At 42.9% G+C, this 16,148-nt stretch overlaps 13 non-coding genes across 13 annotated transcripts; all 13 read right to left on the minus strand.

Moving 5' to 3' along the window:
• Nucleotides 1-1,210: 1,210 nt before the first annotated feature.
• On the minus strand, nt 1,211-1,283 carry trnar-ucg (transfer RNA arginine (anticodon UCG)). Its single transcript has one exon. It is a non-coding gene; the product is annotated as a tRNA-Arg (tRNA).
• A 1,405-nt stretch (nt 1,284-2,688) lies between these two features.
• trnar-ucg (transfer RNA arginine (anticodon UCG)) lies at nt 2,689-2,761 on the minus strand. The gene has a single exon. It is a non-coding gene; the product is annotated as a tRNA-Arg (tRNA).
• Nucleotides 2,762-5,640: 2,879 nt separating this feature from the next.
• trnar-ucg (transfer RNA arginine (anticodon UCG)) lies at nt 5,641-5,713 on the minus strand. The gene has a single exon. It is a non-coding gene; the product is annotated as a tRNA-Arg (tRNA).
• Nucleotides 5,714-6,096: 383 nt separating this feature from the next.
• trnai-aau (transfer RNA isoleucine (anticodon AAU)) lies at nt 6,097-6,170 on the minus strand. Its single transcript has one exon. It is a non-coding gene; the product is annotated as a tRNA-Ile (tRNA).
• Nucleotides 6,171-7,117: 947 nt separating this feature from the next.
• trnar-ucg (transfer RNA arginine (anticodon UCG)) lies at nt 7,118-7,190 on the minus strand. The gene has a single exon. It is a non-coding gene; the product is annotated as a tRNA-Arg (tRNA).
• A 1,404-nt stretch (nt 7,191-8,594) lies between these two features.
• Nucleotides 8,595-8,667, minus strand: trnar-ucg (transfer RNA arginine (anticodon UCG)). The gene has a single exon. It is a non-coding gene; the product is annotated as a tRNA-Arg (tRNA).
• Nucleotides 8,668-10,072: 1,405 nt separating this feature from the next.
• trnar-ucg (transfer RNA arginine (anticodon UCG)) lies at nt 10,073-10,145 on the minus strand. The gene has a single exon. It is a non-coding gene; the product is annotated as a tRNA-Arg (tRNA).
• Nucleotides 10,146-10,528: 383 nt separating this feature from the next.
• On the minus strand, nt 10,529-10,602 carry trnai-aau (transfer RNA isoleucine (anticodon AAU)). Its single transcript has one exon. It is a non-coding gene; the product is annotated as a tRNA-Ile (tRNA).
• A 948-nt stretch (nt 10,603-11,550) lies between these two features.
• trnar-ucg (transfer RNA arginine (anticodon UCG)) lies at nt 11,551-11,623 on the minus strand. Its single transcript has one exon. It is a non-coding gene; the product is annotated as a tRNA-Arg (tRNA).
• A 1,404-nt stretch (nt 11,624-13,027) lies between these two features.
• On the minus strand, nt 13,028-13,100 carry trnar-ucg (transfer RNA arginine (anticodon UCG)). The gene has a single exon. It is a non-coding gene; the product is annotated as a tRNA-Arg (tRNA).
• Nucleotides 13,101-13,483: 383 nt separating this feature from the next.
• On the minus strand, nt 13,484-13,557 carry trnai-aau (transfer RNA isoleucine (anticodon AAU)). The gene has a single exon. It is a non-coding gene; the product is annotated as a tRNA-Ile (tRNA).
• A 947-nt stretch (nt 13,558-14,504) lies between these two features.
• Nucleotides 14,505-14,577, minus strand: trnar-ucg (transfer RNA arginine (anticodon UCG)). The gene has a single exon. It is a non-coding gene; the product is annotated as a tRNA-Arg (tRNA).
• A 383-nt stretch (nt 14,578-14,960) lies between these two features.
• trnai-aau (transfer RNA isoleucine (anticodon AAU)) lies at nt 14,961-15,034 on the minus strand. The gene has a single exon. It is a non-coding gene; the product is annotated as a tRNA-Ile (tRNA).
• Between the last annotated feature and the right edge of the window lie 1,114 nt (nt 15,035-16,148).

The raw sequence follows: 16,148 nt of genomic DNA on the forward strand, positions 1-16,148 counted from the left end.
AGTATTCTTTGATATCATTAACTAAAAAGGAAATGCGGGAAACGTTTCTTATGCAAGACAGTTCAGTCAGCAATGTTACCTGGTTGATAACTCAAAAGGCCAGGTTTATGTAGCATGTGAAAAGCAAGCAACCGTGCAGTCAGGATTAATCATGCCTTGGAAAGAGTTGCTTGCATCGTGCTTTTCAATGGCCTGTATGGGGATGGAACCCATGACCTTGGCGTTATTAGCACCACTCTCTAACCATCTGAGCTAACCGGCCCAGCATGCTGCAAAAGAGTCATTTTCCCAGCTGCACAGCTGCGTCAATGTCTCAGTGATTTTGTCTGACATACGATGGCCCTTTCATAATGGGTGACGTCATAATCCTGTCTTTTGGACATCAGAGATGATGTAGTTCCATGGCCAAACAGTTGGAGATGAAATCATTTTAATTCAAGGAAGTGGGTCTTTGCTGATCTCATGTACTGACTTGTAATAGGGCCTCTTGTAGATTTGTTTCTTTTTTCAAATGAGCACTGCAGACAGATGGGAATTCAAATTTTTTGTAAGTAGAGATTAGGCGCAAGAAAGAAGATCAGCCACTGGCACCATCGCCTCTACGCTCTAACCTTCTCAATTGAACATCCTGGTCTTAAGAGCAGCAAATTTGACTTCCGGAAGATAATTGCTATTTGTGCATACCTCTTTAGCAGTGAAGAAGTGTGATTGATAAAACCTTTTCGCTTGAATGTTACCCTGTTTCTGCAACCTTGAAACACACGGAAAAAAAGATTTTCCAGGCACATCCATTGAGTAAGTACAAGAAGAGCAACCACAAAGGGACTCGACCCTTCAATCTTCCTATTTGAAGTCAGATGCTTTGTCCATTAGGTCACTTGGTCTGAACTAGGGTGGGTTTCGAAAGGTTAGGGGAGCTAGGACAGTGAGGAAGGGAGACTTGATTGTAAAACAGGACATGTGAAAACTTCACAATTGTAAAACCGATAGACAGCGTTGAAGCATTTGTGAATGTGATGTTGTGTCAGATACTCTTCCATATCATTGTGTGCATATGTACATGCAGGAAAATGTTTCTTGTGCAAAACAGCTCAGTGAGGGTGATTGATAATAGCTTCCTTTGCTTAAGTGTCACTCTGTTCCTACGACCATGAAAAACCCATGGAAGTTTGTACTTTCCAGGCACATCAAACAGAAAGGACTGGAAGCTCAACCACAAAGGGACTCGAACCCTCAATCTTCTGATCCGAAGTCAGACGCCTTGTCCATTAGGCCACGTGGTCGGAACCGAGTCTTTCAAAGGACTGGAGCCGTGCTCATTAGACTGTGTGGTCTGAACAGAGGTTTGTTTCAGGAGGCTAGAGGAGCTGGGTGAGTGAGGAAGGGAGACTTGATTGTAAAAACGTACATGTGAATAATTTTTTGAATTGCAAAACCTGTAGACAGCGTTGAACTATCTGGGAATGTGAAATTATGTGAGTATTCTTTGATATCATTAACTAAAAAGGAAATGCGGGAAAGGTTTCTTATGCAAGACAGTTCAGTCAGCAATGTTACCTGGTTGATAACTCAAAAGGCCAGGTTTATGTAGCATGTGAAAAGCAAGCAACCGTGCAGTCAGGATTAATCATGCCTTGGAAAGAGTTGCTTGCATCGTGCTTTTCAATGGCCTGTATGGGGATGGAACCCATGACCTTGGCGTTATTAGCACCACTCTCTAACCATCTGAGCTAACCGGCCCAGCATGCTGCAAAAGAGTCATTTTCCCAGCTGCACAGCTGCGTCAATGTCTCAGTGATTTTGTCTGACATACGATGGCCCTTTCATAATGGGTGACGTCATAATCCTGTCTTTTGGACATCAGAGATGATGTAGTTCCATGGCCAAACAGTTGGAGATGAAATCATTTTAATTCAAGGAAGTGGGTCTTTGCTGATCTCATGTACTGACTTGTAATAGGGCCTCTTGTAGATTTGTTTCTTTTTTCAAATGAGCACTGCAGACAGATGGGAATTCAAATTTTTTGTAAGTAGAGATTAGGCGCAAGAAAGAAGATCAGCCACTGGCACCATCGCCTCTACGCTCTAACCTTCTCAATTGAACATCCTGGTCTTAAGAGCAGCAAATTTGACTTCCGGAAGATAATTGCTATTTGTGCATACCTCTTTAGCAGTGAAGAAGTGTGATTGATAAAACCTTTTCGCTTGAATGTTACCCTGTTTCTGCAACCTTGAAACACACGGAAAAAAAGATTTTCCAGGCACATCCAGTGAGTAAGTACAAGAAGAGCAACCACAAAGGGACTCGACCCTTCAATCTTCCTATTTGAAGTCAGATGCTTTGTCCATTAGGTCACTTGGTCTGAACTAGGGTGGGTTTCGAAAGGTTAGGGGAGCTAGGACAGTGAGGAAGGGAGACTTGATTGTAAAACAGGACATGTGAAAACTTCACAATTGTAAAACCGATAGACAGCGTTGAAGCATTTGTGAATGTGATGTTGTGTCAGATACTCTTCCATATCATTGTGTGCATATGTACATGCAGGAAAATGTTTCTTGTGCAAAACAGCTCAGTGAGGGTGATTGATAATAGCTTCCTTTGCTTAAGTGTCACTCTGTTCCTACGACCATGAAAAACCCATGGAAGTTTGTACTTTCCAGGCACATCAAACAGAAAGGACTGGAAGCTCAACCACAAAGGGACTCGAACCCTCAATCTTCTGATCCGAAGTCAGACGCCTTGTCCATTAGGCCACGTGGTCGGAACCGAGTCTTTCAAAGGACTGGAGCCGTGCTCATTAGACTGTGTGGTCTGAACAGAGGTTTGTTTCAGGAGGCTAGAGGAGCTGGGTGAGTGAGGAAGGGAGACTTGATTGTAAAAACGTACATGTGAATAATTTTTTGAATTGCAAAACCTGTAGACAGCGTTGAACTATCTGGGAATGTGAAATTATGTGAGTATTCTTTGATATCATTAACTAAAAAGGAAATGCGGGAAAGGTTTCTTATGCAAGACAGTTCAGTCAGCAATGTTACCTGGTTGATAACTCAAAAGGCCAGGTTTATGTAGCATGTGAAAAGCAAGCAACCGTGCAGTCAGGATTAATCTTGCCTTGGAAAGAGTTGCTTGCATCGTGCTTTTCAATGGCCAGTATGGGGATGGAACCCATGACCTTGGCGTTATTAGCACCACTCTCTAACCATCTGAGCTAACCGGCCCAGTATGCTGCAAAATAGTCATTTTCCCAGCTGCACAGCTGCGTCAATGTCTCAGTGATTTTGTCTGACATACGATGGCCCTTTCATAATGGGTGACGTCATAATCCTGTCTTTTGGACATCAGAGATGATGCAGTTCCATGGCCAAACAGTTGGAGATGAAATCATTTTAATTCAAGGAAGTGGGTCTTTGCTGATCTCATGTACTGACTTGTAATAGGGCCTCTTGTAGATTTGTTTCTTTTTTCAAATGAGCACTGCAGACAGATGGGAATTCAGATTTTTTGTAAGTAGAGATTAGGGGCAAGAAAGAAGATCAGCCACTGGCACCATCGCCTCTACGCTCTAACCTTCTCAATTGAACATCCTGGTCTTAAGAGCAGCACATTGAGTTCCGGAAGATAATTGCTATTTGTGCATACCTCTTTAGCAGTGAAGAAGTGTGATTGATAAAACCTTTTCGCTTGAATGTTACCCTGTTTTTGCAACCTTGAAACACACGGAAAAAAAGATTTTCCAGGCACATCCAGTGAGTAAGTACAAGAAGAGCAACCACAAAGGGACTCGACCCTTCAATCTTCCTATTTGAAGTCAGATGCTTTGTCCATTAGGTCACTTGGTCTGAACTAGGGTGGGTTTCGAAAGGTTAGGGGAGCTAGGACAGTGAGGAAGGGAGACTTGATTGTAAAACAGGACGTGAAAACTTCACAATTGTAAAAACCATAGACAGCGTTGAAGCATTTGTGAATGTGATGTTGTGTCAGATACTCTTCGATATCATTGTGTGCATATGTACATGCAGGAAAATGTTTCTTGTGCAAAACAGCTCAGTGAGGGTGATTGATAATAGCTTCCTTTGCTTAAGTGTCACTCTGTTCCTACGACCATGAAAAACCCATGGAAGTTTGTACTTTCCAGGCACATCAAACAGAAAGGACTGGAAGCTCAACCACGAAGCGACTCGAACCCTCAATCTTCTGATCCGAAGTCAGACGCCTTGTCCATTAGGCCACGTGGTCGGAACCGAGTCTTTCAAAGGACTGAAGCCGTGCTCATTAGACTGTGTGGTCTGAACAGAGGTTTTTTTCAGGAGGCTAGAGGAGCTGGGTGAGTGAGGAAGGGAGACTTGATTGTAAAAACGTACATGTGAATAATTTTTTGAATTGCAAAACCTGTAGACAGCGTTGAACTATCTGGGAATGTGAAATTATGTGAGTATTCTTTGATATCATTAACTAAAAAGGAAATGCGGGAAAGGTTTCTTATGCAAGACAGTTCAGTCAGCAATGTTACCTGGTTGATAACTCAAAAGGCCAGGTTTATGTAGCATGTGAAAAGCAAGCAACCGTGCAGTCAGGATTAATCTTGCCTTGGAAAGAGTTGCTTGCATCGTGCTTTTCAATGGCCTGTATGGGGATGGAACCCATGACCTTGGCGTTATTAGCACCACTCTCTAACCATCTGAGCTAACCAGCCCAGCATGCTGCAAAAGAGTCATTTTCCCAGCTGCACAGCTGCGTCAATGTCTCAGTGATTTTGTCTGACATACGATGGCCCTTTCATAATGGGTGACGTCATAATCCTGTCTTTTGGACATCAGAGATGATGTAGTTCCATGGCCAAACAGTTGGAGATGAAATCATTTTAATTCAAGGAAGTGGGTCTTTGCTGATCTCATGTACTGACTTGTAATAGGGCCTCTTGTAGATTTGTTTCTTTTTTCAAATGAGCACTGCAGACAGATGGGAATTCAGATTTTTTGTAAGTAGAGATTAGGGGCAAGAAAGAAGATCAGCCACTGGCACCATCGCCTCTACGCTCTAACCTTCTCAATTGAACATCCTGGTCTTAAGAGCAGCACATTGAGTTCCGGAAGATAATTGCTATTTGTGCATACCTCTTTAGCAGTGAAGAAGTGTGATTGATAAAACCTTTTCGCTTGAATGTTACCCTGTTTTTGCAACCTTGAAACACACGGAAAAAAAGATTTTCCAGGCACATCCAGTGAGTAAGTACAAGAAGAGCAACCACAAAGGAACTCGACCCTTCAATCTTCCTATTTGAAGTCAGATGCTTTGTCCATTAGGTCACTTGGTCTGAACTAGGGTGGGTTTCGAAAGGTTAGGGGAGCTAGGACAGTGAGGAAGGGAGACTTGATTGTAAAACAGGACATGTGAAAACTTCACAATTGTAAAGCCCATAGACAGCGTTGAAGCATTTGTGAATGTGATGTTGTGTCAGATACTCTTCGATATCATTGTGTGCATATGTACATGCAGGAAAATGTTTCTTGTGCAAAACAGCTCAGTAAGGGTGATTGATAATAGCTTCCTTTGCTTAAGTGTCACTCTGTTCCTACGACCATGAAAAACCCATGGAAGTTTGTACTTTCCAGGCACATCAAACAGAAAGGACTGGAAGCTCAACCACAAAGGGACTCGAACCCTCAATCTTCTGATCCGAAGTCAGACGCCTTGTCCATTAGGCCACGTGGTCGGAACCGAGTCTTTCAAAGGACTGAAGCCGTGCTCATTAGACTGTGTGGTCTGAACAGAGGTTTGTTTCAGGAGGCTAGAGGAGCTGGGTGAGTGAGGAAGGGAGACTTGATTGTAAAAACGTACATGTGAATAATTTTTTGAATTGCAAAACCTGTAGACAGCGTTGAACTATCTGGGAATGTGAAATTATGTGAGTATTCTTTGATATCATTAACTAAAAAGGAAATGCGGGAAAGGTTTCTTATGCAAGACAGTTTAGTCAGCAATGTTACCTGGTTGATAACTCAAAAGGCCAGGTTTATGTAGCATGTGAAAAGCAAGCAACCATGCAGTCAGGATTAATCTTGCCTTGGAAAGAGTTGCTTGCATCGTGCTTTTCAATGGCCAGTATGGGGATTGAACCCATGACCTTGGCGTTATTAGCACCACGCTCTAACCATCTGAGCTAACCGGCCCAGCATGCTGCATAAGAGTCATTTTCCCAGCTGCACAGCTGCGTCAATGTCTCAGTGATTTTGTCTGAGATACGATGGCCCTTTCATAATGGGTGACGTCATAATCCTGTCTTTTGGACATCAGAGATGATGCAGTTCCATGGCCAAACAGTTGGAGATGAAATCATTTTAATTCAAGGAAGTGGGTCTTTGCTGATCTCATGTACTGACTTGTAATAGGGCCTCTTGTAGATTTGTTTCTTTTTTCAAATGAGCACTGCAGACAGATGGGAATTCAGATTTTTTGTAAGTAGAGATTAGGGGCAAGAAAGAAGATCAGCCACTGGCACCATCGCCTCTACGCTCTAACCTTCTCAATTGAACATCCTGGTCTTAAGAGCAGCACATTGAGTTCCGGAAGATAATTGCTATTTGTGCATACCTCTTTAGCAGTGAAGAAGTGTGATTGATAAAACCTTTTCGCTTGAATGTTACCCTGTTTTTGCAACCTTGAAACACACGGAAAAAAAGATTTTCCAGGCACATCCAGTGAGTAAGTACAAGAAGAGCAACCACAAAGGGACTCGACCCTTCAATCTTCCTATTTGAAGTCAGATGCTTTGTCCATTAGGTCACTTGGTCTGAACTAGGGTGGGTTTCGAAAGGTTAGGGGAGCTAGGACAGTGAGGAAGGGAGACTTGATTGTAAAACAGGACATGTGAAAACTTCACAATTGTAAAGCCCATAGACAGCGTTGAAGCATTTGTGAATGTGATGTTGTGTCAGATACTCTTCGATATCATTGTGTGCATAAGTACATGCAGGAAAATGTTTCTTGTGCAAAACAGCTCAGTGAGGGTGATTGATAATAGCTTCCTTTGCTTAAGTGTCACTCTGTTCCTACAACCATGAAATACCCATGGAAGTTTGTAATTTCCAGGCACATCAAACAGCAAGGACTGGAAGCTCAACCACGAAGGGACTCGAACCCTCAATCTTCTGATCCGAAGTCAGACGCCTTGTCCATTAGGCCACGTGGTCGGAACCGAGTCTTTCAAAGGACTGAAGCCGTGCTCATTAGACTGTGTGGTCTGAACAGAGGTTTTTTCAGGAGGCTAGAGGAGCTGGGTGAGTGAGGAAGGGAGACTTGATTGTAAAAACGTACATGTGAATAATTTTTTGAATTGCAAAACCTGTAGACAGCGTTGAACTATCTGGGAATGTGAAATTATGTGAGTATTCTTTGATATCATTAACTAAAAAGGAAATGCGGGAAAGGTTTCTTATGCAAGACAGTTCAATCAGCAATGTTACCTGGTTGATAACTCAAAAGGCCAGGTTTATGTAGCATGTGAAAAGCAAGCAACCGTGCAGTCAGGATTAATCTTGCCTTGGAAAGAGTTGCTTGCATCGTGCTTTTCAATGGCCAGTATGGGGACGGAACCCATGACCTTGGCGTTATTAGCACCACTCTCTAACCATCTGAGCTAACCGGCCCAGCATGCTGCAAAAGAGTCATTTTCCAAGCTGCACAGCTGCGTCAATGTCTCAGTGATTTTGTCTGACATACGATGGCCCTTTCATAATGGGTGACGTCATAATCCTGTCTTTTGGACATCAGAGATGATGTAGTTCCATGGCCAAACAGTTGGAGATGAAATCATTTTAATTCAAGGAAGTGGGTCTTTGCTGATCTCATGTACTGACTTGTAATAGGGCCTCTTGTAGATTTGTTTCTTTTTTCAAATGAGCACTGCAGACAGATGGGAATTCAAATTTTTTGTAAGTAGAGATTAGGCGCAAGAAAGAAGATCAGCCACTGGCACCATCGCCTCTACGCTCTAACCTTCTCAATTGAACATCCTGGTCTTAAGAGCAGCAAATTTGACTTCCGGAAGATAATTGCTATTTGTGCATACCTCTTTAGCAGTGAAGAAGTGTGATTGATAAAACCTTTTCGCTTGAATGTTACCCAGTTTTTGCAACCTTGAAACACACGGAAAAAAAGATTTTCCAGGCACATCCATTGAGTAAGTACAAGAAGAGCAACCACAAAGGGACTCGACCCTTCAATCTTCCTATTTGAAGTCAGATGCTTTGTCCATTAGGTCACTTGGTCTGAACTAGGGTGGGTTTCGAAAGGTTAGGGGAGCTAGGACAGTGAGGAAGGGAGACTTGATTGTAAAACAGGACATGTGAAAACTTCACAATTGTAAAACCGATAGACAGCGTTGAAGCATTTGTGAATGTGATGTTGTGTCAGATACTCTTCCATATCATTGTGTGCATATGTACATGCAGGAAAATGTTTCTTGTGCAAAACAGCTCAGTGAGGGTGATTGATAATAGCTTCCTTTGCTTAAGTGTCACTCTGTTCCTACGACCATGAAAAACCCATGGAAGGTTGTACTTTCCAGGCACATCAAACAGAAAGGACTGGAAGCTCAACCACAAAGGGACTCGAACCCTCAATCTTCTGATCCGAAGTCAGACGCCTTGTCCATTAGGCCACGTGGTCGGAACCAAGTCTTTCAAAGGACTGGAGCCGTGCTCATTAGACTGTGTGGTCTGAACAGAGGTTTGTTTCAGGAGGCTAGAGGAGCTGGGTGAGTGAGGAAGGGAGACTTGATTGTAAAAACGTACATGTGAATAATTTTTTGAATTGCAAAACCTGTAGACAGCGTTGAACTATCTGGGAATGTAAAATTATGTGAGTATTCTTTGATATCATTAACTAAAAAGGAAATGCGGGAAAGGTTTCTTATGCAAGACAGTTCAGTCAGCAATGTTACCTGGTTGATAACTCAAAAGGCCAGGTTTATGTAGCATGTGAAAAGCAAGCAACCGTGCAGTCAGGATTAATCTTGCCTTGGAAAGAGTTGCTTGCATCGTGCTTTTCAATGGCCAGTATGGGGATTGAACCCATGACCTTGGCGTTATTAGCATCACACTCTAACCATCTGAGCTAACCGGCCCAGGATGCTGCAAAGGAGTCATTTTCCCAGCTGCACAGCTGCGTCAATGTCTCAGTGATTTTTGTCTGACATAAGATGGCCCTTTCACAATGGGTGACGTCATAATCCTGTCTTTTGGACATCAGAGATGATGCAGTTCCATGGCCAAACAGTTGGAGATGAAATCATTTTAATTGAAGGAAGTGGGTCTTTGCTGATCTCATGTACTGACTTGTAATAGGGCCTCTTGTAGATTTGTTTCTTTTTTCAAATGAGCACTGCAGACAGATGGGAATTCAGATTTTTTGTAAGTAGAGATTAGGGGCAAGAAAGAAGATCAGCCACTGGCACCATCGCCTCTACGCTCTAACCTTCTCAATTGAACATCCTGGTCTTAAGAGCAGCACATTGAGTTCCGGAAGATAATTGCTATTTGTGCATACCTCTTTAGCAGTGAAGAAGTGTGATTGATAAAACCTTTTCGCTTGAATGTTACCCTGTTTTTGCAACCTTGAAACACACGGAAAAAAAGATTTTCCAGGCACATCCAGTGAGTAAGTACAAGAAGAGCAACCACAAAGGAACTCGACCCTTCAATCTTCCTATTTGAAGTCAGATGCTTTGTCCATTAGGTCACTTGGTCTGAACTAGGGTGGGTTTCGAAAGGTTAGGGGAGCTAGGACAGTGAGGAAGGGAGACTTGATTGTAAAACAGGACATGTGAAAACTTCACAATTGTAAAGCCCATAGACAGCGTTGAAGCATTTGTGAATGTGATGTTGTGTCAGATACTCTTCGATATCATTGTGTGCATATGTACATGCAGGAAAATGTTTCTTGTGCAAAACAGCTCAGTGAGGGTGATTGATAATAGCTTCCTTTGCTTAAGTGTCACTCTGTTCCTACGACCATGAAAAACCCATGGAAGTTTGTACTTTCCAGGCACATCAAACAGAAAGGACTGGAAGCTCAACCACAAAGGGACTCGAACCCTCAATCTTCTGATCCGAAGTCAGACGCCTTGTCCATTAGGCCACGTGGTCGGAACCGAGTCTTTCAAAGGACTGAAGCCGTGCTCATTAGACTGTGTGGTCTGAACAGAGGTTTGTTTCAGGAGGCTAGAGGAGCTGGGTGAGTGAGGAAGGGAGACTTGATTGTAAAAACGTACATGTGAATAATTTTTTGAATTGCAAAACCTGTAGACAGCGTTGAACTATCTGGGAATGTGAAATTATGTGAGTATTCTTTGATATCATTAACTAAAAAGGAAATGCGGGAAAGGTTTCTTATGCAAGACAGTTCAGTCAGCAATGTTACCTGGTTGATAACTCAAAAGGCCAGGTTTATGTAGCATGTGAAAAGCAAGCAACCGTGCAGTCAGGATTAATCTTGCCTTGGAAAGAGTTGCTTGCATCGTGCTTTTCAATGGCCAGTATGGGGATTGAACCCATGACCTTGGCGTTATTAGCACCACTCTCTAACCATCTGAGCTAACCGGCCCAGCATGCTGCAAAAGAGTCATTTTCCCAGCTGCACAGCTGCGTCAATGTCTCAGTGATTTTGTCTGACATACGATGGCCCTTTCATAATGGGTGACGTCATAATCCTATCTTTTGGACATCAGAGATGATGTAGTTCCATGGCCAAACAGTTGGAGATGAAATCATTTTAATTCAAGGAAGTGGGTCTTTGCTGATCTCATGTACTGACTTGTAATAGGGCCTCTTGTAGATTTGTTTCTTTTTTCAAATGAGCACTGCAGACAGATGGGAATTCAAATTTTTTGTAAGTAGAGATTAGGGGCAAGAAAGAAGATCAGCCACTGGCACCATCGCCTCTACGCTCTAACCTTCTCAATTGAACATCCTGGTCTTAAGAGCAGCAAATTTGACTTCCGGAAGATAATTGCTATTTGTGCATACCTCTTTAGCAGTGAAGAAGTGTGATTGATAAAACCTTTTCGCTTGAATGTTACCCTGTTTCTGCGACCTTGAAACACACGGAAAAAAAGATTTTCCAGGCACATCCAGTGAGTAAGTACAAGAAGAGCAACCACAAAGGGACTCGACCCTTCAATCTTCCTATTTGAAGTCACATGCTTTGTCCATTAGGTCACTTGGTCTGAACTTGGGTGGGTTTCGAAAGGTTAGGGGAGCTAGGACAGTGAGGAAGGGAGACTTGATTGTAAAACAGGACATGTGAAAACTTCACAATTGTAAAGCCCATAGACAGCGTTGAAGCATTTGTGAATGTGATGTTGTGTCAGATACTCTTCGATATCATTGTGTGCATATGTACATGCAGGAAAATGTTTCTTGTGCAAAACAGCTCAGTGAGGGAGATTGATAATAGCTTCCTTTGCTTAAGTGTCACTCTGTTCCTACAACCATGAAAAACCCATGGAAGTTTGTACTTTCCAGGCACATCAAACAGCAAGGACTGGAAGCTCAACCACGAAGGGACTCGAACCCTCAATCTTCTGATCCGAAGTCAGACGCCTTGTCCATTAGGCCACGTGGTCTGAAACGAGTCTTTCAAAGGACTGAAGCCGTGCTCATTAGACTGTGTGGTCTGAACAGAGGTTTGTTTCAGGAGGCTAGAGGAGCTGGGTGAGTGAGGAAGGGAGACTTGATTGTAAAAACGTACATGTGAATAATTTTTTGAATTGCAAAACCTGTAGACAGCGTTGAACTATCTGGGAATGTGAAATTATGTGAGTATTCTTTGATATCATTAACTAAAAAGGAAATGCGGGAAAGGTTTCTTATGCAAGACAGTTCAGTCAGCAATGTTACCTGGTTGATAACTCAAAAGGTCAGGTTTATGTAGCATGTGAAAAGCAAGCAATCATGCAGTCAGGATTAATCTTGCCTTGGAAAGACTTGTTTGCATCGTGCTTTTCAATGGCCAGTATGGGGATTGAACCCATGACCTTGGCGTTATTAGCACCACGCTCTAACCATCTGAGCTAACCTGCCCAGCATGCTGCAAAAGAGTCATTTTCCCAGCTGCACAGCTGCGTCAATGTCTCAGTGATTTTGTCTGAGATACGATGGCCCTTTCATAATGGGTGACGTCATAATCCTGTCTTTTGGACATCAGAGATGATGCAGTTCCATGGCCAAACAGTTGGAGATGAAATCATTTTAATTCAAGGAAGTGGGTCTTTGCTGATCTCATGTACTGACTTGTAATAGGGCCTCTTGTAGATTTGTTTCTTTTTTCAAATGAGCACTGCAGACAGATGGGAATTCAGATTTTTTGTAAGTAGAGATTAGGGGCAAGAAAGAAGATCAGCCACTGGCACCATCACCTCTACGCTCTAACCTTCTCAATTGAACATCCTGGTCTTAAGAGCAGCACATTGACTTCCGGAAGATAATTGCTATTTGTGCATACCTCTTTAGCAGTGAAGAAGTGTGATTGATAAAACCTTTTTGCTTGAATGTTACCCTGTTTCTGCAACCTTGAAACACACGGAAAAAAAGATTTTCCAGGCACATCCAGTGAGTAAGTACAAGAAGAGCAACCACAAAGGGACTCGACCCTTCAATCTTCCTATTTGAAGTCAGATGCTTTGTCCATTAGGTCACTTGGTCTGAACTAGGGTGGGTTTCGAAAGGTTAGGGGAGCTAGGACAGTGAGGAAGGGAGACTTGATTGTAAAACAGGACATGTGAAAACTTCACAATTGTAAAGCCCATAGACAGCGTTGAAGCATTTGTGAATGTGATGTTGTGTCAGATACTCTTCGATATCATTGTGTGCATATGTACATGCAGGAAAATGTTTCTTGTGCAAAACAGCTCAGTGAGGGTGATTGATAATAGCTTCCTTTGCTTACGTGTCACTCTGTTCCTACGACCATGAAAACCCCATGGAAGTTTGTACTTCCCAGGCACATCAAACAGAAAGGACTGGAAGGTCAACCACGAAAGGACTCGAACCCTCAATCTTCTGATCCGAAGTCAGACGCCTTGTCCATTAGGCCACGTGGTCGGAACCGAGTCTTTCAAAGGACTGAAGCCGTGCTCATTAGACTGTGTGGTCTGAACAGAGGTTTGTTTCAGGAGGCTAGAGGAGCTGGGTGAGTGAGGAAGGGAGACTTGATTGTAAAAACGTACATGTGAATAATTTTTTGAATTGCAAAACCTGTAGACAGCGTTGAACTATCTGGGAATGTGAAATTATGTGAGTATTCTTTGATATCATTAACTAAAAAGGAAATGCGGGAAAGGTTTCTTATGCAAGACAGTTCAGTCAGCAATGTTACCTGGTTGATAACTCAAAAGGCCAGGTTTATGTAGCATGTGAAAAGCAAGCAACCGTGCAGTCAGGATTAATCTTGCCTTGGAAAGAGTTGCTTGCATCGTGCTTTTCAATGGCCAGTATGGGGATTGAACCCATGACCTTGGCGTTATTAGCACCACGCTCTAACCATCTGAGCTAACCGGCCCAGCATGCTGCAAAAGAGTCATTTTCCCAGCTGCACAGCTGCGACAATGTCTCAGTGATTTTGTCTGACATACGATGGCCCTTTCATAATGGGTGACGTCATAATCCTTTCTTTTGGACATCAGAGATGATGCAGTTCCATGGCCAAACAGTTGGAGATGAAATCATTTTAATTCAAGGAAGTGGGTCTTTGCTGATCTCATGTACTGACTTGTAATAGGGCCTCTTGTAGATTTGTTTCTTTTTTCAAATGAGCACTGCAGACAGATGGGAATTCAAATTTTTTGTAAGTAGAGATTAGGGGCAAGAAAGAAGATCAGCCACTGGCACCATCGCCTCTACGCTCTAACCTTCTCAATTGAACATCCTGGTCTTAAGAGCAGCACATTGAGTTCCGGAAGATAATTGCTATTTGTGCATACCTCTTTAGCAGTGAAGAAGTGTGATTGATAAAACCTTTTGGCTTGAATGTTACCCAGTTTTTGCAACCTTGAAACACACGGAAAAAAAGATTTTCCAGGCACACCCAGTGAGTAAGTACAAGAAGAGCAACCACAAAGGGACTCGACCCTTCAATCTTCCTATTTGAAGTCAGATGCTTTGTCCATTAGGTCACTTGGTCTGAACTAGGGTGGGTTTCGAAAGGTTAGGGGAGCTAGGACAGTGAGGAAGGGAGACTTGATTGTAAAACAGGACATGTGAAAACTTCACAATTGTAAAGCCCATAGACAGCGTTGAAGCATTTGTGAATGTGATGTTGTGTCAGATACTCTTCGATATCATTGTGTGCATATGTACATGCAGGAAAATGTTTCTTGTGCAAAACAGCTCAGTGAGGGTGATTGATAATAGCTTCCTTTGCTTACGTGTCACTCTGTTCCTACGACCATGAAAACCCCATGGAAGTTTGTACTTCCCAGGCACATCAAACAGAAAGGACTGGAAGGTCAACCACGAAAGGACTCGAACCCTCAATCTTCTGATCCGAAGTCAGACGCCTTGTCCATTAGGCCACGTGGTCGGAACCGAGTCTTTCAAAGGACTGAAGCCGTGCTCATTAGACTGTGTGGTCTGAACAGAGGTTTGTTTCAGGAGGCTAGAGGAGCTGGGTGAGTGAGGAAGGGAGACTTGATTGTAAAAACGTACATGTGAATAATTTTTTGAATTGCAAAACCTGTAGACAGCGTTGAACTATCTGGGAATGTGAAATTATGTGAGTATTCTTTGATATCATTAACTAAAAAGGAAATGCGGGAAAGGTTTCTTATGCAAGACAGTTCAGTCAGCAATGTTACCTGGTTGATAACTCAAAAGGCCAGGTTTATGTAGCATGCGAAAAGCAAGCAACCGTGCAGTCAGGATTAATCTTGCCTTGGAAAGAGTTGCTTGCATCGTGCTTTTCAATGGCCAGTATGGGGATTGAACCCATGACCTTGGCGTTATTAGCACCACGCTCTAACCATCTGAGCTAACCGGCCCAGCATGCTGCAAAAGAGTCATTTTCCCAGCTGCACAGCTGCGACAATGTCTCAGTGATTTTGTCTGACATACGATGGCCCTTTCATAATGGGTGACGTCATAATCCTTTCTTTTGGACATCAGAGATGATGCAGTTCCATGGCCAAACAGTTGGAGATGAAATCATTTTAATTCAAGGAAGTGGGTCTTTGCTGATCTCATGTACTGACTTGTAATAGGGCCTCTTGTAGATTTGTTTCTTTTTTCAAATGAGCACTGCAGACAGATGGGAATTCAAATTTTTTGTAAGTAGAGATTAGGGGCAAGAAAGAAGATCAGCCACTGGCACCATCGCCTCTACGCTCTAACCTTCTCAATTGAACATCCTGGTCTTAAGAGCAGCACATTGAGTTCCGGAAGATAATTGCTATTTGTGCATACCTCTTTAGCAGTGAAGAAGTGTGATTGATAAAACCTTTTGGCTTGAATGTTACCCAGTTTTTGCAACCTTGAAACACACGGAAAAAAAGATTTTCCAGGCACACCCAGTGAGTAAGTACAAGAAGAGCAATCACAAAGGGACTCGACCCTTCAATCTTCCTATTTGAAGTCAGATGCTTTGTCCATTAGGTCACTTGGTCTGAACTAGGGTGGGTTTCGAAAGGTTAGGGGAGCTAGGACAGTGAGGAAGGGGGACTTGATTGTAAAACAGGACATGTGAAAACTTCACAATTGTAAAGCCCATAGACAGCGTTGAAGCATTTGTGAATGTGATGTTGTGTCAGATACTCTTCGATATCATTGTGTGCATATGTACATGCAGGAAAATGTTTCTTGTGCAAAACAGCTCAGTGAGGGTGATTGATAATAGCTTCCTTTGCTTACGTGTCACTCTGTTCCTACGACCATGAAAACCCCATGGAAGTTTGTACTTTCCAGGCACATCAAACAGAAAGGACTGGAAGGTCAACCACGAAAGGACTCGAACCCTCAATCTTCTGATCCAAAGTCAGAAGCCTTGTCCATTAGGCCACGTGGTCGGAACCGAGTCTTTCAAAGGACTGAAGCCGTGCTCATTAGACTGTGTGGTCTGAACAGAGGTTTGTTTCAGGAGGCTAGAGGAGCTGGGTGAGT

Source organism: Channa argus, chromosome 20 (assembly GCF_033026475.1).
Source record: "Channa argus isolate prfri chromosome 20, Channa argus male v1.0, whole genome shotgun sequence".
Classification (NCBI taxonomy): Eukaryota; Metazoa; Chordata; class Actinopteri; order Anabantiformes; family Channidae; genus Channa; species Channa argus.